This window comes from Somniosus microcephalus, chromosome 3, assembly GCF_052327205.1.
Source record: "Somniosus microcephalus isolate GS21.2 chromosome 3, FLI_Smic_1.0, whole genome shotgun sequence".
Classification (NCBI taxonomy): Eukaryota; Metazoa; Chordata; class Chondrichthyes; order Squaliformes; family Somniosidae; genus Somniosus; species Somniosus microcephalus.
The window spans coordinates 379,014,719-379,039,887 of NC_140989.1; the positions used below are offsets into that span (position 1 = coordinate 379,014,719).

Below are 25,169 nucleotides of genomic sequence, written 5' to 3' on the forward strand. Positions count from 1 at the left end.
GTTGTCTGTGTGTTTAATCATCTCGTTTAGTATGCCGTCTGTCCCGCAGGCTTTTCCTGGTCGCAGGTCCTTGAGTTTTTCAAGAAGTTCTTTTTCTGTTATTATGGCGTCCAGCGGGTTTTGGTTATCTTTTATGGCCATTTCTAGCTTTTCCAGTTTTTTGCATATTTGGTGTTGCTCTGGTCTTAGTGTGTTTTTCTGGTATAATTTTTCAAAGTGGTTTACCCATGTGTCCCCATTTTGAATGGCCAAATCGTCGTGTTGTTTTTTGTGTAGTGTTTTCAAGTTTTCCCAGAAACAATTGGAATCAATGGATTCCTCCATGGAGCTGAGTGTATTCTTAATATATTGCTCTTTTTTGGTTCTGAGTGTGTTTCTGTATTGTGTTAGTGTCTGACAATAAGTAAGGCGTAGTTCCTCGTTTTCTGGATGTCTGTGTTTTTGGTTTGATATTTTTCTAAGTTTTTTCCTCATGTTATGGCAATCTCGGTCAAACCATTTTTCATAGTTTTTTGTTTTGGGTTTGTTCTTGCGAGCTTTCAAGTTTGCATTTGTTGCCAAATTATCAAAAATATTGTTTAGTTTACTAACTGCCTGGTTTACGCCTTCTTTATTGTGAGTGTATATGTTATCCAGAAAGGTGTCTAAGAGAGCTTGAGTTGATGCATTGCTAATTGTTTTCTGGTATTTTTCCGTGTCGTTTTTGGCCCATCTGTACGATTTTTTGGTGTTGTACAGTTTACTGGGTTGTGTTTCTATGTTGTTTGTTTCTGTCTTTTTGAGGAACATAGTAATTTGACTGTGATCTGACAGTGTTGTTTGTGGTTTGACTGTGAATGCTCTGAAAGAGGATGGGTCTAAGTCTGTAATCATATAGTCTACTGTGCTGCAGCCAAGAGGTGAGCAATAGGTCGATCTTCCTAGGAGGTCTCCTATGAACCTACCATTGACAATGTACAGACCCAGGTTTCGACAGAGCTGTAGTAGCTGTTTTCCGTTGGTATTTGACTGCTTGTCGCAGTTATGCCTGTATGGAAGGGAAGGGATGTCAAAGTGGTTATTCCCGAAAACGTAATTGTTTCCTTGATTATTGGTGAAGTCTGGTTCTTCGCCCGTTCTTGAATTGAGGTCCCCACAGATCAACACGTTCCCCTGGGCCTGGTATTGGATAATTTCCCCCTCCATGTTGGAGAAGGTGTCCTCTTTAAAGTACGGGGAATCGATTGGAGGGATATAAAGAGCGCAAATGTAAACATCTTGGGTGTTTGAGATAATCTCCCTCTCAAGTTTGAGCCACATATGGTTTTCGCCCTTTTTTATAAATTTGATGTAATTCTTAAGTTCTGTTTTAAACCAGATCAGTATGCCTCCGGAGTCTCTGCCTTGGGTTACACTTGGTAATTTATTGGAGGGGACCACCAGCTCAGTGTACCCTTGGGGACAGCCAGTGTGTCCTTTTCCTTTATACCAAGTTTCCTGTAAAATGATAATATCTAGGTCTTTAGTTTCATCTATGAACTCTGGGGTCCTACTTTTCACTTCTCGCAGTGAAGAGCGTAGACCTTGGATATTCCAGGTCGAAATATATAAGGATTTCATGTTAAGTTTGATCTTTTACTATGATAGGTTAAAGAGTGGTACGTGTTTGTCGTGTCTAAGTGTGGGAAAAAAAAGATCACATCAGTTGTCTACAAAAGTTAATACAATTTGGTTACAGTTCTTTCTATTAATTAGTCCTTGATCCATAAGGCGGAAGTAGATGCTGCTGCACATCTGCTTATTGTCTCTTAATGGATTGTTTCTGTCTGAGGTATTGCGTACGTCCTGTGCATCTCTCCCTCTGTCTGGCTGGGAGCAGTCCTATTCCCCTGTGGGACAGGAGTGGTGCAGGTCCCTGGGCTCCGCTCTCTCGCTCTGAGGCTCAGTTCTGCTCCGGGGCCACATTTGACTAATAGTGATCTGTTCATCGCACTAATTAATGTCTAATTGTGTTAACCCGGCTCCCACAATCCAGGGGATTTGGGGCAACACTCGATACCTGAGATCCTCAGACACAGCTCAGTGTGTGAAGGGAACATCGAGAGAACATCAAACTCCACAGAAACTGAACCCTGATTCCTGCCTCCTTCGGACAGTCTCCTTCGGCCTGATATTTCTGGGGATCAATCGATGTGATGAAGCCCAGGGCGGGCCGGGATACTAATGAGACAATTGGGCCAGTAATCTGTCAATCAGCCTCGCTAATTGAGATCAAGCGGCTCACTGTTGGGGAAGGAGTTCTCACTGACTAACAAACGGAACATGGCCTGGAGCAGAAACTGACTCTATCGGGGCCATCATCTCTGCTGCTGGTTCTGTCCCTGAGAGATGGGAATCTCAGCCTTTAACCCCATTGGGATTTCTCTCCTACTTGGAGCAGTAGAGATGGCGAGGGAGGAATGGGATCTCGCCCAACACACACACAACTTTCTGGGACCAAGAGGGAGCAGCGAGATTCCACCCTCATTAAAAGGCAAACCCAATTCTAGTGATGTCGACAGGCTAGAAACAGGACAGCATCTGGGGGCCGCAGCATTGCTGAGAGGGCGGAGGAAGGAGAGGAGTTTCTCGGAGTGAGGTTGGAGAGTGAGAGGGAGTCAGTGCCCTGAAATACAGCCAGCGCCCGATTTATGGGCCAACTATCCTGTGGGCAGCTTGGATCATCCCTCGGGGGCTGGTTACTGTTCTCTTCACAGCTGAGAATGATCTGAATGCCCCACAACCCCGAGTTATTGCTCCATGAGCTGCCTGGCCCAGCCATTTCCCAATATAACCTTGCTGACTCTGGGAATATCCAGTCAGCTCATTACAGTCCCGCATCAAGTCAACAAGCGACAGAAATTAAACTACTTTCACTTCAAGGAAGAATGAGAGCGATTCTCTGAAACTCCCTCCAGCACCTGTTCAAAAACAGCAACCTGCATTTATATAGCGCCTTTAACTAGCAAAACCTCCCAAGGTGCTTCACAGGAGCGTAAATCAGACACAAACTGACACCGAGACACATGATGAGATATTAGGACAGGTGACCAAAAGCTGGATCAAAGAGGGAGGTTCTAAGGAGCGTCTTAAAGGAGGAGAGAGAGGCGGAGAGGTTTAGGGAGGGAATTCCAGAGCTTGGGGCCCAGGCAGCTGAAGGCACTGCCGGCAATGGTGGAGTGAAGGATGGACAAGAGGCCAGAATTGGAGGAGCGCAGAGATCTCGGAGGATTGTACGGTGAGAGCAGTTTGCATATATACGGAGGGGTGTAGGGTGGGGGGGTTACAGTGATGGGGAGGGGTGTAGGGTGGGGGGGGGGGTTACAGTGATGGGGAGGGGTGTAGGGTGGGGGGGGGGTTACAGTGATGGGGAGGGGTGTAGGGTGGGGAGGGGTGTAGGGTGGGGGGGGGGTTACAGTGATGGGGAGGGGTGTAGGGTGGGGGGGGGTTACAGTGATGGGGAGGGGTGTAGGGTGGGGGGGGGTTACAGTGATGGGGAGGGGTGTAGGGTGGGGGGGGGTTACAGTGATGGGGAGGGGTGTAGGGTGGGGGGGGGTTACAGTGATGGGGAGGGGTGTAGGGTGGGGGGGGGTTACAGTGATGGGGAGGGGTGTAGGGTGGGGGGGGTTACAGTGATGGGGAGGGGTGTAGGGTGGGAGGGGGTTACAGTGATAGGGAGGGGTGTAGGGTGGGAGGGGGTTACAGAGATGGGGAGGGGTGTAGGGTGGGAGGGGTGTAGGGTGGGAGGGGGTTACAGAGATGGGGAGGGGTGTAGGGTGGGAGGGGATTACAGTGATAGGGAGGGGTGTAGGGTGGGACGGGGTTACAGTGATAAGAAGGGGTGTAGGTTGGAAGGGGGTTACTGAGATAGGGAGGGGTGTAGGGCGGGAGGGGGTTACAGAGATGGGAAGGGGTGTAGGGTGGGAGGGGGTTACAGTGATGGGGAGGGGTGTAGGACGGGAGGGGGTTACGGAGATAGGGAGGGGTGTAGGGTGGGAGGGGGTTACAGTGATAAGAAGGGGTGTAGGTTGGAAGGGGGTTACTGAGATAGGGAGGGGTGTAGGGCGGGAGGGGGTTACAGAGATGGGAAGGGGTGTAGGGTGGGAGGGGGTTACAGTGATGGGGAGGGGTGTAGGACGGGAGGGGGTTACGGAGATAGGGAGGGGTGTAGGGTGGGAGGGGGTTACAGTGATAGGGAGGGGTGTAAGGTGGGAGGGGGTTACAGAGATAGGGAGGGGTGTAGGGCGGGAGGGGGTTTCAGTGATGGGGAGGGGTGTAGGGTGGGAGGGGGTTACAGAGATGGGGAGGGGTGTAGGGTGGGAGGGGGTTGCAGAGATGGGGAGGGGTGTAGGGTGGGAGGGGGTTGCAGAGATGGGGAGGGGTGTAGGGCGGGAGGGGGTTACAGAGATGGGGAGGGGTGTAGGGTGGGAGGGGGTTACAGAGATGGGGAGGGGTGTAGGGCGGGAGGGGGTTACAGTGATGGGGAGGGGTGTAGGGCGGGAGGGGGTTACAGGGATGGGGAGGGGTGTAGGGTGGGAGGGGGTTACAGGGATGGGGAGGGGTGTAGGGCGGGAGGGGGTTACAGAGATGGGGAGGGGTGTAGGGCGGGAGGGGGTTACAGAGATGGGGAGGGGTGTAGGGCGGGAGGGGGTTACAGTGATGGGGAGGGGTGTAGGGCGGGAGGGGGTTACAGGGATGGGGAGGGGTGTAGGGCGGGAGGGGGTTACAGGGATGGGGAGGGGTGTAGGGCGGGAGGGGGTTACAGGGATGGGGAGGGGTGTAGGGCGGGAGGGGGTTACAGAGATGGGGAGGGGTGTAGGGCGGGAGGGGGTTACAGAGATGGGAAACCTTCGATCACACTTCACTAAAGCCGCTGTCTCCAGTACAACAGCTTATCTGTAACGATCTGTCGCCCTCGACCTACACACAGAGCAGCTGCTACAGGAATCTGGGACTTGAATGTAATATTGAGGTGTTGTGATGTCTGGGCCAGAGGAATTAATGGATTATCGTGCTGTTGATTGGTTTATTCCAGTCTGGAAGATCGCCCTGGTAACAACACGGAGACAGTAAAGATGTAATGTGTCTCTACATCGATCAGAACAGGAAGAACATTAAGGAAGATGAGGTGACTTTGTACATTTCATAGAATCATAGAATGATAGAATGAAACAGCACAGGAGGAGGCCATTCGGCCCATCGTGCCTGTGCCGGCTCTTTGAATGATCTCTCCAATTAGTCGCACTCCCTGCTCTTTCCCCACAGCCCTGCAAATCTTTCCCTTCCAGTATTTCTCCAATTCCCTTTTGAAAGTTCCTATTGAATCTGCTTCCACCGCCCTTTCAGGCAGCACATTCCAGATCACAACAACTCGCTGTAAAAACATTCTCCTCATCTCCCTCTGGTTCTTTTGCCAATACTTGAAAAGGAAAGAATTAACAGGGCTGTGGGGAAAGAGCAGGGAGTGGGACTAATTGGAGAGCTCTTTCAAAGAGCCGGCACAGGCACGATGGGCTGAATGGCCTCCTCCTGTGCTGTGAGATTCTGTGAAGAAACATAAACTACGGTTGACTTGTGGTACCTGGAGGCTCCGTGAGGGGGAGACACGCTCAGAACTTGAAGTCGAGATCTATTAACTGAACAAGTCTCAGAAATGTCAAGTGTTCCTCAGAGAAAATGGCTAAGGATCCATTTCATTCACAAGTGTCTCCTTATTCAGCGAGGACAAGGAGCTGGTGGGTTTCTCCGAGGCAATAAGAAGATGTGAATGAAAGAGAAGTGGAGGGTGATCGGAGGGAGAGTGAAGGAGGAGGCTTTAAAGAATGAGTTTGGAAAGTGCTGAGAGTGCCTGGAATGTGGGAGGAGGCGATTGTCTTATTCCAGGAAGGATGAGTAACCGAGCTCTCAATGACTGCCGTCCATACTGTGAACTCTCGCACTCCAGCACAGGCCAATCCCAGCTTTATTCTTCCCCTAAAGCTCTGCCTCTGTTCTTTCAGGAACCTTGTCAGGGGAGAAGAGCTGAGAGAGACAGCGGGGCAAAGACTGTGAACTGTTGAGAGATTCTCCAGCTCTCAGGCTCTGATGAGAAGGGCAAATAGAACAGGATGTGGGGACAGAGCGGGAAATAGGATTTCGAGCAGACAGCCCCAGTGGAAGAGCTAGCACCGGAGCAGGCACGATGGGCCGAATGGCCTCCTTCTGTGCTGTGATTCTAGAATGGAGCTAATGAGCCACCAGTGTCAGAATCTATTGAAATGACTGGGATTGAGCCCGGGATTAGAGGAGCTGTGTTGTGAGGATCACAGGACTTTATGTGGATTCAGGAGTTTAATTCCAGGGTTGGTAGAAAGAAAGGACTTGCATTTCTATAGCGCCTTTCACCACCTCAGGACATCCCAAAGTGCTTTACAGAAAATGAAGCACTTTTGAAGTGTAGTCACTGTTGTAATGTAGGAAACAACGTGGCCAATTTGTGCACAGCATGATCCCACAAACTGCAATGAGATAAATGACCGGATAATCTGTTTTACTGATGTTGGTTGTGGGAGAAATACTGGCCCCAGGACACGGAGGAGAACTCCCCTACTTTTCTTTGAATAGTGGCCGTGGGATCTTTTACATTCACCTGAGAGGGCAGATGGTGTCTTGGTTTAATGTCTCATCCAAAAGATGGCAGCTCCGACAGTGCAGCACTCCCTCAGTACTGCCCTTCAGACAGTGCAGTGCTTCCTCAGTACTGCCCTTCTGACACTGCAGCGCTCCCTCAATACTGCCCCTCTGACAGTGCAGCGCTCCCTCATTACTGCCCCTCTGACAGTGCGGCGCTCCCTCAGTACTGCCCTTCAGACAGTGCAGCGCTCCCTCAGTATTGCCCCTCCGACAGTGCAGCACTCCCTCAGTACTGCCCCTGCGACAGTGCAGCACTCCCTCGGTACTGCCACTCCGAATGTGCAGCACTCGCTTCATATTGCCCCTCTCTACTGCCCCTTGGACAGTGCAACAGTCCCTCAGTACTGCCCCTCTGACAGTGCAGCGCTCCCTTTGTACTGCCCCTCCGACAGTGCAGCCCTCCCTCAGTACTGCCCCTCTGACAGTTCAGCGCTCCCTCAGTACTGCCCCTCTGACAGTGGAGCGCTCCCTCAGTACTGCCCCTCCGACAGTGCAGAGCTTCCCCAGTAACTAGCAGACCCAGCACCAGTAACTAGCAGCCCCTGCACCAGTAACTAGCAGCCCCTGGACCAGTAAATAGCAGCCCCTACACCAGTAACTAGAAACCTCTGCACCAGTAACTGGCAGCCCCTGCACCAGTAACTGGCAGCCCTTGCACCAGTAACTAGCAGCCCCTGCACAAGTAACTAGCAGCCCCTGCACTAGTAACTAGCAGCCCCTGCACCAGTAATTATCAGCCCCACACCAGTAACTAGCAGCCCCTGCACCAGTAACTAGCAGCCCCTGCACCAGTAACTAGCAGCCCCTACACCAGTAACTAGCAGCCCCTACACCAGTAACTATCAGCCCCTATACCAGTAACTAGCAACCCCTATACCAGTAACTAGCAGCCCCTACACCAGTAACTAGCAACCCCTGCACCAGTAACTAGCAGCCCCTACACCAGTAACTAGCAACCCCTGCACCAGTAATTGGCAGCCCCTGCATCAGTAACTAGAAGCCCCTACACCAGTAACTAGCAGCCGCTAAACCAGTAACTAATACCCCTACACCAGTAACTAGCAGCCCCTGCACCAGTAACTAGCAGTCCCTACATCAGTGTGGTAGACTACTTTTATCGTTCACTAGCGTTACACTATAGTTATCACTGTTATATCGTTACTCTATGGTTATCACTGTTCACACTGTTGTATCACTATACGAGGTCGCCTCTTGTCACGCTGTTATACCTGGGCTGACCACTGCTGACTCTGCCCACGGCTCCACCTACCTGCCCAGGTATAAAGGTGGTCGACTGGCTGGTATTCCTCCTTGTTGGATCCGATCACCCACGAGGGTGGGCTCTGTTATTTAGCCAATAAAAACCTATAGTTACTTTCTTAACTCGTCGCTTTTCATTGGATAAATTGATAGGTATATCAATTTTATTGGCTAAATTTTAAAATGTCATTACTTGAGCAGCCAAACGACCAGCCAGATGAGCAGCCAAACGACCAGCCAGACGCCCAGCTACAACAGCCACAGCAGCCGGCTTGGCTGCGAGCCCTCCGACCACTGTACCTGGATCTAAACCCACAGGCAGCAAACTCAGCCCTCGACTTCGAACACTGGCTGAGCTGTTTCGAGTCCTACCTGGGAGAATCCGGCGTGCCTCAGAAATCCAAGCTAAGAGTTCTGACCGCCCAAGTGAGCCCTAAAGTATTCGCACTCATCCGGGACCTTAAAACATATGAGGACGCCATCAACCGGCTGAAACGACAGTACCAGAGCCCGGTAAATTCCATGTATGCCAGACACCTCCTAAGATCCCGCCCGCAACAGCCAGGAGAGTCTGTAGATGAATTTTTACAGGCGCTACAAGCACTCGGCAGGGACTGTAGCTTTAAAGCGGTAACGGCGGCAGAAAATACTGAAGACAATGTCCGCGATGCCTTCGTGAAAGGCCTGCGGTCCGACTACTCACGGCAAAGACTGCTTGAAGCAAAGGACCTCGACCTGGACAAAGCTGCAGCCCTCGTTCGCTCCCTAGAAGTGGCCCATCGGGACCTCGAGGCATATTCCAGGTACTGTAATTTGCGACCCTGGGACTCGGGACCGACCCCGGCCGCAATACCCCCCGCAGCACCCCCCCCTGGGACCTACCTCAGCGTCGGCGTCCCGGACCCGATCGGGACCACCACCCCCGGTACCGGCTGCGACATCGGACCCCCACGATCGGGCCGCCGGCTGCTTCTTCTGCGGCCAGGCGAAACACCCGAGGGCGCGCTGCCCAGCCAGACACGCGACCTGCTCGAGCTGCCTGAAGAAAGGCCACTTTGCAAAGGCCTGCAGAGGGAGATCAACAGAGGCCAGCAGTGCCTCATGCGAGCTGTGGGGGCGGCCATCTTCCATCAAGGCCACAGAGGCCAGCATCCCCACATGTGAGTCATGGGGGCGGCCATCTTTGATCCAGGCAACCGACACCAGCAGTGCCTCATGTGAGTTGTGGGGGCAGCCATCTTCTCCGCCATTTTGTCCAACCTCGTGGGCGCCGCCATTTTACCCACCACGCTCGACCGCCACCGTGCCTCCAGACCCGACCTCCGCCTCACCCGCAGACGACAGCAACTCGCTCAGCTATACACTAGCCTCCGTCACACTGGACCAAGCCCGCCCGCACCACCTGTCCAAGTCCATGATGGACATCAAAGTAAACGGCCACGCCACGACCTGCCTGTTCGACAGTGGAAGCACGGAGAGTTTCATCCAGCCAGACACCAGTAACTATCAGCCCCTACACCAGTAACTAGCAGCCCTACACCAGTAACAAGCAGCCCCTGCACCAGTAACTAGCAGCCCCTACACCAGTAACTAGCAGCCCCTACACCAGTAACTAGCAACCCCTATACCAGTAACTAGCAGACCCTACACCAGTAACTAGCAACCCCTGCACCAGTAACTAGCAGCCCCTACACCAGTAACTAGCAACCCCTATACCAGTAACTAGCAGCCCCTACACCAGTAACTAGCAACCCCTGCACCAGTAACTAGCAGCCCCTATAAAAGTAACTAGCAACCCCAGCACCAGCAATTGGCAGCACCCGCACCAGTAACTATCAGCCCCTTCACCAGTAACTATCAGCCCCTACACCAGTAACTATCAGCCCCTACACCAGTAACTAGCAATCCCTGCTCCAGTAACTAGCAGCCTCCGTACCAGTAAATAGCAGCCCCTACACCAGTAACTAGCAGCACCTACACCAGTAACTAGCAACCCCTGCACCAGTAACTTGCATCCCCTACACCAGTAACTAGAAACATCTACACCAGTAACTAGCAGCCCCTTCAGCAGTAACTATCAGCCACTACACCAGTAACTAGCAGCCGCTGCACCTGTAACTAGCAGTCCCTACACCAGTAACTAGCAAACCCTAGACCAGTAACTAGCAAACCCTTGACCAGTAACTGTCAGCCCCTTCACCAGTAACTAGCAGCCCCTTCACCAGTAACTAGCAGCCCCTTCACCAGTAACTAGCAGCCCCTGCACCAGTAACTAGCAGCCCCTACACCAGTAACTAGCAACGCCTACACCAGTAACTAACAGCCCCTACACCAGTAACTAGCAGCCCCTGCACCAGTAACTAGCAGCCCCAGCACCAGTAACTAGCAATCCCTGCACCAGTAACTAGCAACCCCTACACCAGTAACTATCAATCCCTGCACCAGTAACCAGCAGTACCTACACCAGTAACTAGCAAACCCTACACCACTAACTATCAGCCCCTACACCAGTGTAACCCCTTCACGGTTCTCTAGATATATGTGAGATGTGGTCTCTGTTGTAGACAGTATTCTATAGTCCAGTAAGGAGATCACTACTACAATGGCTTAATTCTAATTATCTTACTTTATAGTTTTAACATCAGACAGTATAAGAAGATTACAGGTCAATGAACTAAATTAGACATTTGCATACATTAGAATGAATCTAGACATAATAAACATACATTCTCCATTTACATGGATTCAAAGGAGAATCTGTCCCTGTGTCCAAATTCGAGTGCACTCCTTCGTTGGCGCGCTTAAGTTGGAGCTCATGGTATGTATAATGTCTGCAACACTTACGACTCCGAACCCCTTCGTTGAATTCTCTTCACGATCACTGAATCCCACTTTGAGTTCTGGATGCAGAGCACACAGCAGCAGCTGGAGTTGGTGACTCTCTCTCTCTCTCTCTCTCTCTCTGCAGCTTTTCCAAGTAGATCCCCATCAGCACGAGGCAAGCAGCTCTCCCCAGACCTCTGCCTTGCAGATCTGGGTTCAGACAACGATCCCCCGGTACTGGTGACTTGCAGCCAGCCAGTTCAGGATGCAGTGCTACTAATACGAAGGGCGGCGGCCGAGTTTGGAAGCCCGGGACGGGATGCGGCAGCCATTTGCCTCCTGAGCCCTCTTTTTCAGAGCTCCTGCCCTTTTCTCTTCCAGTCGCTCCTCTTTTCCCGCTCGAAAAACCCCGACTCCACCCCTTCCTCCTGGGGTTTCTGCCTGGAGACTGCGCAGCCTCACTGTCTGCAACAGTTGATACTGGTGCAGAATTATGGAAAGTCTGCTCTTAGTCACATTGCGTCCTTAAAAGTTCTTGCCGTACCTTCACATGGGCAACTTTAACCCAGGGATTTATAACAATGATAATACAGTGTCGAAGTTAAAGATTGATAACCATACTTAGCGTACATAACATTTCCAGTGGGTATTACACTCCCCCCCTACCAAATATAGGCATGTCCCCATGACTAATGAACTTTACACATAAGTGGTTGCATGCTTCCCAACCATGTATAAAGGGAGGTAACATAGTGAACCGTAGGGGCTATCATTACACTTGGCACTCCTAGTGTACTGTATGTCAATCTTTCAGGAACCTTCTTAACTCGCTGTGAGCTCCTTATTTCGGATACCCGGTCTTCAGTTCCTTCAGCTACGTTGGAGGCGTTGGTTCCTTTGTTATCATGCCTTTCAATCTCTCTTATCTCCTTCTCGGAAGCATCTGGTTCTTCCCAGACCATGTCCAAGTCTGAGCTAAATGGTTCAGACAATTCATCCAGATTCTGTCTTATGCGTCTTTCTGGGAGGTCGTACCATAGATCCCATTCTTCATCCTCCGACTCATCAGGTTCCTCATGATCCACACACTGTGTCATGGGTTTTCTGTCTTCTGGAACAAAGTTTTCCTGGTTTCTCATTTTTTTCCTCCTCCTTCTCTGCAGGGTTCTCCTACTAGGTGTCGGCTCATTATCCGCTGGCGGATCCAGATGCACTTGCTGTCCCAATGGCAGGATATGATTCCGGTGCAGTATTTTTATGGGTCCATTCCCACCTGCAGGTTTTAGCCGAAACACAGGTAGTTGTGACATTTGACTTTCAACAATGTAAGGTGTAGAAGCCCAGCGGTCTGCTAACTTATGTTTCCCTTGAAGTCCTAGGTTCTGTATGAGAACTCGGTCACCAGGCATGAGTTGGGAAAAACGGATCTTCTGGTCATACCTCTGCTTATTTCCTTTATTCTGTTTGGCAGAAACAGACTCAGCAAGTTCATAAGCAGCTTGCAATTCCTTTCTCATGTCAGATACATACTTGAGGTAAGTTCTCTGTGATGTGCCATCACTGGATACTCCGAAACACAAATCCACCGGCATCCTCGCTTCACGTCCAAACATGAGGTAGTACGGTGAAAAACCAGTAGTGTCATTTCGGGTACAATTATAAGAATGAACAAGATGTCCAATGTGCCGACTCCACTTGTTCTTTTGCTTTGAATCCAGCATTCCAAGCATGTCTAACAAAGTACGGTTAAACCGCTCAGGTTGAGGATCTCCCTGAGGATGGTATGGAGTTGTTCTTGACTTCTCAATCCCGAGCATGGACAACAACTCATGTATAAGTCTACTTTCAAAGTCTCTACCTTGATCACTGTGTATTCGCTTTGGCAGTCCATAGTGGATGAAGTATTTCTCCCACAACACTTTGGCAACGGTGGATGCTTTCTGATCCTTTGTGGGAAAAGCTTGGGCATAGCGAGTATAATGATCTGTAATGACCAAGACATTTGCGGTATTGCTGGAATCGGGTTCGATGGACAGAAAATCCATACAGACAAGGTCTAGAGGTCCATCACTTTGCATGTGAAACAGAGGAGCAACTCTTTTAGGTAAAGTCTTTCTCTGGACACAGCGTGCACAGGACTTGCAGAACTCCTCAACCGCAGACTTCATACGCAGCCAATAGAATCTGTCCTTGACCAACCCATAGGTCTTATCTACTCCCAGATGACCTGCGTCATCATGCAAAGACTTCATCACTATTTCCCTGTACTTTTCAGGCAGGACCAACTGTGAATGACATGGTTTAGTGGGTGGGTGAGTGATTCTACACAACACTCCCTCTTTAATTTCCAAGTGGTCCCATTCTCTTAGGAGCAGACGACAGTCAGGATGTTTTGATTTGTCGATCTGTGTAATATCACCCAGACGGAGAGCTGAAAACACCTCATGAATACAGGGATCCTCCTGTTGTGCTTTGGATATTTCAGATGAACACAACATGGGTAAGTTTTGTACATCCAAACTGGAAAGGTTGCAAAATGCCTGGGGAACAGCATGCATTGACGCTCCCAAGTGGTCAATCTCTTGGGCATGAAATGACTTCTTTGGTCCAGATACCACGGACATCTGACACATTACTTTCACATCTGCTGAAGCAACATCTTTCCACTCTGGTTTCTGGTAGTGTGGGCGACGAGACAGAGCATCTGCGTCAATGTTCTGGTTCCCAGGTCTGTACCTGAGACTAAAGTCGTAAGCAGATAGTGCAGCAAGCCAGCGGTGGCCGGTGGCATCAAGTTTTGCCGAAGTCAACACATAGGTTAATGGATTATTGTCTGTCCTCACTTCAAACTTCGCTCCATACAGATAATCCTGCAGCTTATCCACCACCCCCCACTTCAACGCCAAGAATTCTAGCTTATGAGCTGGGTAGTTACGCTCTGATGGCGTAAGACTGCGACTGATGAACGCTACGGGTCTCAGCCCTGCTCCTTGGTCCTGATACAACACACCACCCAACCCTTCTTGACTGGCATCCACGTGTAGCACATACGGCAGCTGTGGGTTTGCAAAAGCCAACACGGGGGCTTGAGTAAGACTTTGCTTTAAGGTGTGGAAGGCCTCTTCGCATTTCTCATCCCATCTAACACCAAAAGGCTCAGAGGGTTTGAAGTAGTCCTTATTCTCTTTACCGTTAGCCTTTTTCTTCCTCTCGGCTGGTGGGAGGTAACCAGCCAGCAGCTGATTCAGAGGATGGGCCACTTTGGAGTAATCCTGCACAAAGCGCCTGTAATATCCGCAGAACCCAAGAAATGACCGCAAGGCAGTCACTGTGTTCGGTTTGGGTCATGTGGTAACAGCTTCGATCTTGGATGGATCTGTGGCTACTCCATCCTGTGATACAATATGCCCCACATAGGACACGGATGTTTGGCAAAACTGACACTTGTCCAATGATAGCTTGAGACCTTCATCCTCCAGGCGACCAAGCACTTTCAGCAACCGAGCTTCGTGTTGTTCAAGGGTTGCCCCAAACACAATGATATCATCCAAGTACACCAATACTTCGAGCAAGTTCATGTCCCCAACTGTTTGTTCCATTATTCTTTGAAAAGTTGCTGGAGCGCCTGAAACTCCCTGTGGCATCCTTTCAAATTGGTAGAACCCAACTGGACATATAAAGGCTGTCTTTTCTTTGTCCGATTCACTCATCGGTATTTGGTAGTATCCACTTCTGAGATCCAACACACTGAACCACTTGCTTCCATTAAGACAAGCCAGTGCATCCTCAATTCTTGGAACGGTGTATTGGTCGGGAATAGTACGTCTGTTAAGCGTCCTAAAGTCCACACACATCCGAATCTTTCCGTTCTTTTTCCTCACCACCACTATAGGAGATGCATAAGGACTCCTGGACTCGGTAATGATCTCAGCTTTTAACTGCGACAGGTGCTGTCTCACTGCTTCGATGTCAGCTGGTGCCAGTCGTCGAGACCTCTCCCGAAAGGGTTTATCCTCGGTAATTCTGATAGAATGGCGAGTACTCTTACTACAACCAACATCAAACTCATGAGTAGAGAAAACTCCTCTCCGCTCCATCATCTTCCTGACTAATCGGTCCTTCCATTCTTTAGGAACGAATGAATCTCCAAAGTTGAAGGAGGAGGGTGTCAGATCTCCGGTTGAGTTAACTTTGGACTCTTCCTTCACATGTGACGACAGTACATTTACAGGAAACAGATGCGCAATCGGCATTCCTTTCCTCAATGTGATTCCTTTGCCTGACATATTCCTCACGGTCACTGTAACTCTCCTTGGCATCACAGCTGTCGAGGTCTGCAACTCTGGTCTCACCAGAAGCTCATTTGGAAACCGTGACACTTCTGCAGGATCATCAGGTGACTCTATCAGAATGGCTTCAGTACCTGGTGTTCCAGGGAATTTTGGTATCCCAGGGATTCTAGCCACTCCTCCAGGACACAGGGTGATAGGTTTGGCTCGAACGTACCACACAGTTCCTCTTTTGCTATCATCTACGTCGGAAGAAAGTTCAGGCAGTTTCTCAAAAGCCTTTTTGAAAACAGGGTGAATGTGTCTGGTGCTCAAGAAGTTTTCACCTCCCTGCTCTTTGCAGCTTGTCAGGAGTCGTCTCACTATGGGTGTATTACTGCCAATCAGTATGGAAACCTCACCTTTCACCATGGGGTCAGGGCAAACCAACACAAGTGCATCAATGGTCTCAGTGGTCCCTACATCAGCTTCCAAGAACTCCAACCTCAGCGACAAATAGCCATCATATGGGTAATCAGCAGGACTAAGGCCCCAGATCTGCAGAAGACTGATTGGGGTTAACGGCAAATGCGTCAGGTATCGGTCATAGAAGGATCTGTACAGTATGGTAACCTGAGAACCCGTGTCGAGGATAACTTTAGTATAAATGCCTTCAATCTGTATTGATACAGCAGAACTCGGCCCTACTAAACCTTCAGGTATGATGTCTTTCATATCCCCTCGTCTATTATTGCACTTAGCGGAACGTGTCTTAACTACAGGGACAGCAGGCCGTTCCGTTACTGTGCCCCTTTGTAGTTTCCCGACTTCTTGGTAAGTTTTATGAGACGGTCATTTACTTTTTTTAGATTTTCCTCACCTCCACATTCTCGCTTGAAATGTCCATCCTTTCCACAGTTATAACAAAAGACTCCAGGTCTATCTCCTTCATGGGGATATCCTTTAGAGGAATCATTCATTTTGCTGTTAGACTTCGCAGGGTGTTCAACCTTTTGCACCCGTGCGTCATCCCTTTCTGTGTTGGGCTTAGACCGAAAATATGCCATCTCGGCTCTCATGACATTTATTTCCTTCTTCAGCTGTTCCATCTCAGGGTTGACATCACCCTTAGGAGTAGGAACTGTAACAGGAGTCACAAGCTTGGACATCACAGCACTCTTTGCTACATTCCGGGCCTGAAGCATATCCTCCTCCTCTCTGACTTCCCTTAGCAGCTCAGTGAAGGTAGGTGGATCTCGCAACTTATGGGTCATGCGTATGCGAAGAGCAGTCACGTCTTCGAGCAATGCACCTCGCACAACCTGTTCAATGCAGAACCGATTCATTTCAGGCAACTCAATCCCTCTTTTCCATAACATACAATGCAGCAGTTTGTCTATTCTCAGCAGATAACTGGACAGCTTCTCTCCCTCACACTGGAATGTGCTTCTGAATCTGACCATCAAATCTGAAATGGTTTCAGTAGTCCCAAAGGCAGTTTCTAGAGCCTGCATGTAGTCAAAGGAAGTAGCAGAGGTGTTCTGCGCCTTTAAGAATCTTACAATGTCAGCAGCAGGACCCTTAAGGCTTTCTACTATTCTCTGCCTCTTCACATTGTCACTGCACTGCCATTCCTCCAGCAGAGGCAGGGTCTGCTCAGCCCAGGCGTCGTACTCCTCTTCCCCACTGGGAGTTGGTCTCACTCCTGAGAACATACGGAGCTTACGGTATCCCTGAGCCTCGAAGGGCAGATTGGTGCATTTATCCACCAGAGAACTAATGGCACTGACCAACTGAGTGTTCATATCCAGGGCTGAAGGACCTATCAGACCTTTGACATCAGCAACAGTCTTTCCTTCTTGTCTCAAGAATGACAACAACTTGGTCTGAAACCCTTCTTCTTCCTTAGTAGTAATAGGGAAAAACTGAACTGGCCAGGGACCAGCCTCTTCAGAAAGCCCAACTGCCTCAGGTAAACCATGACCTCTCAGGTTCTCTGATGTCTGGATCAACACAAACTGCTTCTTGGTAGCTGTATCCAAGCAGCGCTCAACTATCCTAACCTTTCCAAAGGCTTTGACACAATTCAGAGCCCTTAGCAAGACATCATCAGGGTCATCGTTAGCAACACCATTCAGCACAATGACATGGGTAGTAGCTATCTGCTTCCGTTTGCACCAAGCTTCAACCTCAATAACATCCATCTTTATGCTCAAACAGCCCAGTAGAAACCACAAACCACTCTCTTAGCAATGAGCATTCAATACTGTTAGTTTACTGACATAAATAGACCACAATCCCGGACGAGCCCCCAAAATGTAACCCCTTCACGGTTCTCTAGATATATGTGAGATGTGGTCTCTGTTGTAGTCAGTATTCTATAGTCCAGTAAGGAGATCACTACTACAATGGCTTAATTCTAATTATCTTACTTTATAGTTTTAACATCAGACAGTATAAGAAGATTACAGGTCAATGAACTAAATTAGACATTTGCATACATTAGAATGAATCTAGACATAATAAACATACATTCTCCATTTACATGGATTCAAAGGAGAATCTGTCCCTGTGTCCAAATTCGAGTGCACTCTTTCGTTGGCGCGCTTAAGTTGGAGCTCATGGTATGTATAATGTCTGCAACACTTACGGCTCCGAACCCCTTCGTTGAATTCTCTTCACGATCACTGAATCCCACTTTGAGTTCTGGATGCAGAGCACACAGCAGCAGCTGGAGTTGGTGACTCTCTCTCTCTCTCTCTCTCTCTCTCTCTGCAGCTTTTCCAAGTAACTCCCCATCAGCACGAGGCAAGCAGCTCTCCCCAGACCTCTGCCTTGCAGATCTGGGTTCAGACGACGATCCCCCGGTACTGGTGACTTGCAGCCAGCCAGTTCAGGATGCAGTGCTACTAATACGAAGGGCGGCGGCCGATTTTGGAAGCCCGGGACGGGATGCGACAGCCATTTGCCTCCTGAGCCCTCTTTTCAGAGCTCCTGCCCTCTTCTCTTCCAGTCGCTCCTCTTTTCCCGCTCGAAAACCCCGACTCCACCCCTTCCTCCTGGGGTTTCTGCCTGGAGACTGCGCAGCCTCACTGTCTGCAACAGTTGATACTGGTGCAGAATTATGGAAAGTCTGCTCTTAGTCACATTGCGTCCTTAAAAGTTCTTGCCGTACCTTCACATGGGCAACTTTAACCCAGGGATTTATAACAATGATAATACAGTGTCGAAGTTAAAGATTGATAACCATACTTAGCGTACATAACATTTCCAGTGGGTATTACACCAGTAACTAGCTGCCCCTACACCAGTAACTAGCAGCCCCTGCACCAGTAACTAGCAGCCCCTGCACCAGTAACTAGCAGCCTCTGCACCCGTAACTAGCAGCCCCTGCACCAGTAACTAGCAGCCTCTGCACCAGTAACTAGCAGCCTCTGCACCCGTAACTAGCAGCCCCTGCACCTGTAACTAGCAGCCTCTGCACCAGTAACTAGCAGCCCCTGCACCAGTAACTAGCAGCCCCTGCACCAGTAACTAGCAGCCCCTGCACCAGTAACTAGCAGCCCCTGCACCAGTAACTAGCAGCCCCTGCACCAGTAACTAGCAGCCCCTGCACCAGTAACTAGCAGCCCCTGCACCAGTAACTAGCAGCCCCTGCACCAGTAACTAGCAGCCCCTGCACCAGTAACTAGCAGCCCCTGCACCCGTAACTAGCAGCCCCTGCACCCGTAACTAGCAGCCCCTGCACCAGTAACTAGCAGCCCCTGCACCAGTAACTAGCAGCCCCTGCACCAGTAACTAGCAGCCCCTGCACCAGTAACTAGCAGCCCCTGCACCAGTAACTAGCAGCCCCTGCACCAGTAACTAGCAGCCCCTGCACCAGTAACTAGCAGCCCCTGCACCAGTAACTAGCAGCCCCTGCACCAGTAACTAGCAGCCCCCGCACCAGTAACTAGCAGTCCCCGCACCAGTAACTAGCAGTCCCCGCACCAGTAACTAGCAGCCCCCGCACCAGTAACGAGCAGCCCCCGCACCAGTAACTAGCAGTCCCCTGCACCAGTAACTAGCAGCCCCTACACCAGTAACTAGCAGCCCCTGCACCAGTAACTAGCAGCCCCTGCACCAGTAACGAGCAGCCCCTGCACCAGTAACCAGCAGCCCCTGCACCAGTAACCAGCAGCCCCTACACCAGTAACCAGCAGCCCCTGCACCAGTAACCAGCAGCCCCTGCACCAGTAACTAGCAGCCCCTGCACCAGTAACTAGCAGCCCCTGCACCAGTAACTAGCAGCCCCTGCACCAGTAACTAGCGGCCCCTGCACCAGCCTTTCATTGATCCACCAGCTCAGTGCCGGTTCAGAGGTGATGCTGGGAATCTCTCTCCTCTTGTTTTAGTCTGTTTCAAGTGGGACAGTGATGTTTGTGGAGGTGAATTGTGTGGATTATTTATAGTAGGACCCAGTGACTAGATTGACACTGTCACCTGTGACCTTTATTGCGAACCAATGGTGGAGAAATGAGCTCATTCCCTCCGTTAATCATCTCTCCGACTAGTAGCTGAAAGGCAGCCACTCCGACAGGGCAGTGGGACTAATTGGACAGCTCTCTCACAGGGCCAGCACAGGCACGGTGGGCCGAATGGCCTCCTTCTGTGCTGCATCATTCTAGGATCCTAGACTGATGGGACCACTGGCATTATTTTCCTTTTTTGAAATGAAAGGCTGGGGACAAAGCTTTCTCTCTGTGTGGGGTGAGGTGTTGCTCAGCTGCCCTGTGTCATCACAGAGCTGGGAGATTTGGAATGATCTGTTGTTGAGAATCGGAGGCCCACGGTGTCCGACAGGAGTGAGTTTGAGAAGAGAGGAGATAAATCAGGAAGGAGCTGATTCTGCACTTGGGATTTACAAGCCTGAAGATTGTCGGATCTCCCCCATCGCTGTTCCCCGTGATATCTGGGGGGTCCTTGTCTGAAAGTCCCTGCCCCTATCCAATGCCCAATGTCTCTCTCTGCGGCCCTCCCTGCTATTAGTGATCACAGTGTGTGTCAGCCCCAGCTCAGCATTTTCTCAAAGTCCAATTGCCTCCAGTTGTTGTGTTTTTGATTAAATCTAAAAGAGATTCTATTTCCACCAGGGGGCGACTCCATTGAGTCTCTTCACCTTTCACTGAATGGTTTCTATTCTGTGACCCCCTCCCGAGCGAATCAAACGCGTCTGATTGGAGAACAGAAACATGCTGGGCCCAGCGATGAAAGGTTATCCTTTGGTTCATAGAATCCTAGAATAGTCCAGCCCAGGAGGAGGCCATTCAGCCCATCGAGTCTGTGCCGGCTCTTTCGAAGAGCGATCCAGTCAGTCCCACTCCCCCGCTCTTCCCCAGATCCCTGCAATTTGTTCTCCTTCAAGGATTTCTCCAATTCCCTTTTGAAGCTACTATTGAATCTGTATCCACCGCCCGATCAGGCAGCGCATTCCAGATCCTGACCACTCGCTGCGTAAAGAGTTTTTCCTCATCTCACCTCTGGTTCTTTTGCCAATCACCTTAAATCTGTGTCCTCTCGTTATCGACCCTTCACCCATTGGGAACAGTTTCTCTTTATTTACTCTAACTCAACCCTTCAGGATTTTATTAAATCTCCTCTTAGCCTTCTCTGCTCTAAGGAGAATAATCCCAGCTTCTCCAGTCTATCCACGTAACTGTATTCCCTCATCCCTGGAACCATTCTAGTAAATCTCCTCTGCACCCTCTCCAAAGCCTTCATGTCCTTCCTATCGTGCGGTGCCCAGAATTGGACCCAATCCTCCCGCTGGGGACGGACCAGTGTTTTATGCGGGTTGAGCTCAGTTTCTCAGCTCTTGTGCTCGGTGCCTCTATTTATAAAGCCCAGGATCCCATCGGCTTCATGAACTGCTTTGTTAACCTGTCCTGTCACCGTCACCTGCCTCTGTGCACAAACTCCCCCAGGTCTCTCTCTTCTTCGACCCCCTTTAAAATTGTACCATTTAGTGAGTATTGTCTCTCCACATTCTTCCTACCGAAATGTATCGCCTCACCTTTTCTGTGCTGAATTTCATCGGCCACGTGTCCGCCCATTCCACCAGCCTGTCTCTGTCCTCATGAAGTCGATCCCTGTCCTCCTCACTGTTGATTACATTCCAGGGATCGTGTCATCTCCTAATTTCGAAATTGTGCCCAGTACGAACAAGTCCAAGTCATTAATGTTTATCAAAATTGGCAGTGGACGGAGTACTGAACACTGGGGGACAGCACTGTACAGCTGCCTCCAGCCTGACAAACAGCCATTCACCACAACTCCCTGTTACCAAGCCCGGAAACAATTTAATATCACTTTTACCCATGGGCAACACTTTTACTCACAACCTAATACAATGTTACAAAGTATAGAGGGAGCTCCGCACTGTCGGAGGGGCAGTACTGAGGGAGCGCTGCACTGTCGGAGGGGCAGTACTGAGGGAGTGCTGCACTGTCGGAGGGGCAGTACTGAGGGAGTGCCACACTGTCGGAGGGGCAGTACTGAGGGAGCGTCGCACTGTCGGAGGGGCAGTACTGAGGGAGTGCTGCACTGTCGGAGGGGCAGTACTGAGGGACCGCTGCACTATCGGAGGGGCAGTACTGAGGGAGCATCGCACTGTCGGAGGGGCAGTGCTGAGTGAGCGCGGCACTGTCGGCGGGGCAGTACTGAGAGAGTGCTGCACTGTCGGAGTGTCAGTACTGAGGGAACGCTGCACTGTGGGAGGGGCAGCACTGAGGGAGCGCTGCACTGTCGGAGGGGCAGTACTGAGGGAGAGCATCGCACTGTCGGAGGGTCAGTACTGAGGGGGTGCTGCACTGTTGGAGAGACAGTACTGAGTGAGCTCTGCACTGTCGGAGGGTCAGTACTGAGGGAGTACCGCACTGTAGGAGGGTCAGTACTGAGGGAGTGCCGCATTGTTGGAGGTGCAGTACTGAGGGAGCGCCGCACTGTCGGAGGGACAGTACTGAGGGAGCGCTGCACTGTCGTAGGTGCAGTACTGAGGGAGCGCTGCACTGTCGGAGGGACAGTACTGAGGGAGCGCTGCACTGTCGGAGGTGCAGTACTGAGGGAGCGCTGCACTGTCGGAGGGACAGTACTGAGGGAGTGCTGCACTGTCGGAGGGGCAGTACTGAGGGAGTGCTGCACTGTTGGAGGGGCAGTAATAAGGGAGCAGTACTGTGTGCTGCACTATTGGTGGTTCAGTCTTTCAGATGAGACGTTAAACCAAGGCCATCTCAGGAAGGCATAACAGATTCCACGGCTCTATTTTGAAGAAGAGTTAGGGAGTTCTCCCTCTGGCCAATATTATCCCTCAAACAACATCCAAAAACAAATTATATGATCAGTTATTTCATTCCTTTTATTGGGGATCTTGCTGTGCAAAAGTTAGCTGGCGCATTTCCTACATCCCAACAGTGACCACACTTCAAAAATACTTTCTTTTGTTCTTTTTTTCTTCATTTGTTTTCTCTCTTTTATTTCTCTTTCTCTCCTCACTCATTTCTTTATCTTCTTTTTATCCTTTCGTTTTTTTACAGATCATTCCCATCGATGGATCGAATCCGTCCTTTCCCATCTCTCCAGAAATGCCTCAAGTTGTCAGTGAGATTCCTGCTCCAGTAATTGTCAGCAGTGTGTGGGAGAAAGTGCTGGAGTTTGCCTCACACTAACTCCCGCTCACATCCTAACATTGAATCGAGTGTTTGAAGATTGTCTCCAGGGCAGCTTGTGATGGGTTAATGACACAATGAGCTGATTTGATGCTCAGAAATGGCTCTTTTTCTTATTGCGATTTCAGTGCTTTGCGGGAAATAATCAGAATCTGGGAATAGTCAGCTGGGGAAATCTGTGTTTAAACTGGGACCTGCAGCAAGGCCGGGATAATTCACTCTGACAGATTCCAGCCTTGGGATGTAATTTGTCTCCAGGCGGCGTGAGGTGAATCTGGGAAACCTCCCGCCTCAGACTCTTCCCTCATTCCCCTGTTTCTCTGTCCCTCCCCCTCACGGCCCGGACATTCGATGGCCACACGCCCGGCTTTCAGGCCCAAAACAGGGGCAAAGCATCCAATATATCGAGTTACAGAGTCCACAGCACAGAAACAGGCCATTCGGCCCCACTGGTCCATGTTGGTGTGTCTGGTCCACACCAGCCTCCTCCCACCCTTCATCATCTCACCCCATCACCAGAACCTTCCATTCCTTTCTCCCTCATGTGTTTATCCAGCTTCCCCTGAAATACATCGCTGCTATTCACCCCCGAGTCAGCACTGAGCTTCAGGCTGCCTTTTCTAACTCACTGCCGCTCGCTCTCCACTTGTTCCACTTTATTCCCTCAGCACATTTCACCCTCTCCTCAATGGACTTGCTCACGGTGACTCACCGGGATCATTGACAGTTTGTGCTGTGTTTCCCAGACCTTCTCACCGGCATCAATCTCTCTGTCTCTGTCTTGTGATGTGATTCTAGACGGTCATTAGTGACTCCAGTTCACAGCCTCAGTCTCGGGGATTAGTGAGAGCTGATGGATCAGCTGTGAGGACAACACTCGAGTGAGGAGAGAGATTGTCCAGAACCCGTGTTACACAATTAACCCTCAGTAACCTCGCCCTCCCTATCTCTGTAACCCCCTCCCACCCTACACCCCTCCCTATCACTGTAACCCCCTCCCACCCTACACCCCTCCCTATCACTGTAACCCCCTCCCACCCTACACCCCTCCCTATCTCTGTAACCCCTCCCACCCTACACCCCTCCGTATCACTGTAACCCCCTCCCACCCTACACCCCTCCCTATCTCTGTAACCCCCTCCAGCCCTACACCCCTCCCTATCTATGTAAGCTCCTCCAGCCCTACACCCCTCCCTATCACTGTAACCCCCTCCCACCCTACACCCCTCCCTATCACTGTAACCCCCTCCCACCCTACACCCCTCCCTATCTATGTAAGCTCCTCCAGCCCTACACCCCTCCCTATCACTGTAACCTCCTCCTGCCCTACACCCCTCCATATCTCTGTAATCCTCTCCCGCCCTACACCCCTCCCTATTGCTGTAACCTCCTTCAGCCCTACACCCCTCCATAATCTCTACGCTCCTCCAATTCTGGCCTCTTGTCCATCTCCGATTTTAATCGCTCCACCATTGGCGGCCGTGCCTTCAGCTGCCTGGGCCCTAAGCTCTGGAATTCCCTCCCTAAACCTCTCCGCCTCTCTCCCTCTCTCTCCTCCTTTAAGACCCTCCTTAAAACCTTCCTCTTTGACCAAGCTTTTGGTCACCTGTCCTAATATCTCCTTATGTGTCTCGGTGTCAGTTTGTGTCTGATTTACTCTCCTTTGAAGATTTTGCTAGTTAAAGGTGCTATATAAATGCAGGTTGTAGTTTTGCTTTCACTGGGACTCAGTCAGTTGGATGTAAATCCCAGAAAGACAACCTGTGGCCACCTGCCATCATTGGCCACTCGCTAACCAATCGGCACAGAGCCTTTAATGAGCATGTGCGAGAGAGCAGAAGGAAAGAAGAGGCTTGAGATAAGGAGCAGAGGCCAGCAGTAGGTTAGACAGGAAGCTCCTCCCACTCCTCACACACCCAGCCGGACTCTCCACACAGCTGGAATTATTCACTGCAGCCCAAGAAAAGATTGATCAATAAAAGCCCGGCTCAAGGTGCTGTGGTGAAGCCTGAGAATGAGAGGGAGTGAGAGCGAGCGACTGTGGACACAGGGACTTGTGTCACATTCACTCTGGGCTGTGAGAAACTCCCAAACACAAAGCTCCTCCTGACCTCCAGCCCTTCCGTCTGGTGAAGGGTCCTGGGGAACAGCCTTTACTGTCCTGCAGCCCATCCCCGTTCCCCCTCTCTCTCTCTCTCTCTCTCTCTCTCTCTCCGTTACTGAAAGATTCCTTGAGGGGAAACGAGGAGAGCTCGGGATCTGTGACAGAGCGACTGGGAAACAGCAGCAGGAGATCGGACTGCTTCAGAACTGTAAGGTATACAACATTGAAGGGACTACTTTGTTTTGCGGATGTACATCCTTAGTTGCGAGCGTATATAACAGGCGTGTATCGATTTGTATAGTCAGTGCCGAAGTTCCAGTT

General features: G+C 50.5%; 1 long non-coding RNA gene across 1 annotated transcript; it reads left to right on the plus strand.

The window, feature by feature from the left end:
* The first annotated feature begins 3,170 nt into the window (after positions 1-3,170).
* On the plus strand, positions 3,171-25,169 carry LOC147122463 (uncharacterized). Its single transcript, XR_015075433.1, has 3 exons — positions 3,171-3,256; positions 5,054-5,146; positions 22,613-25,169. It is a non-coding gene; the product is annotated as an uncharacterized LOC147122463 (long non-coding RNA).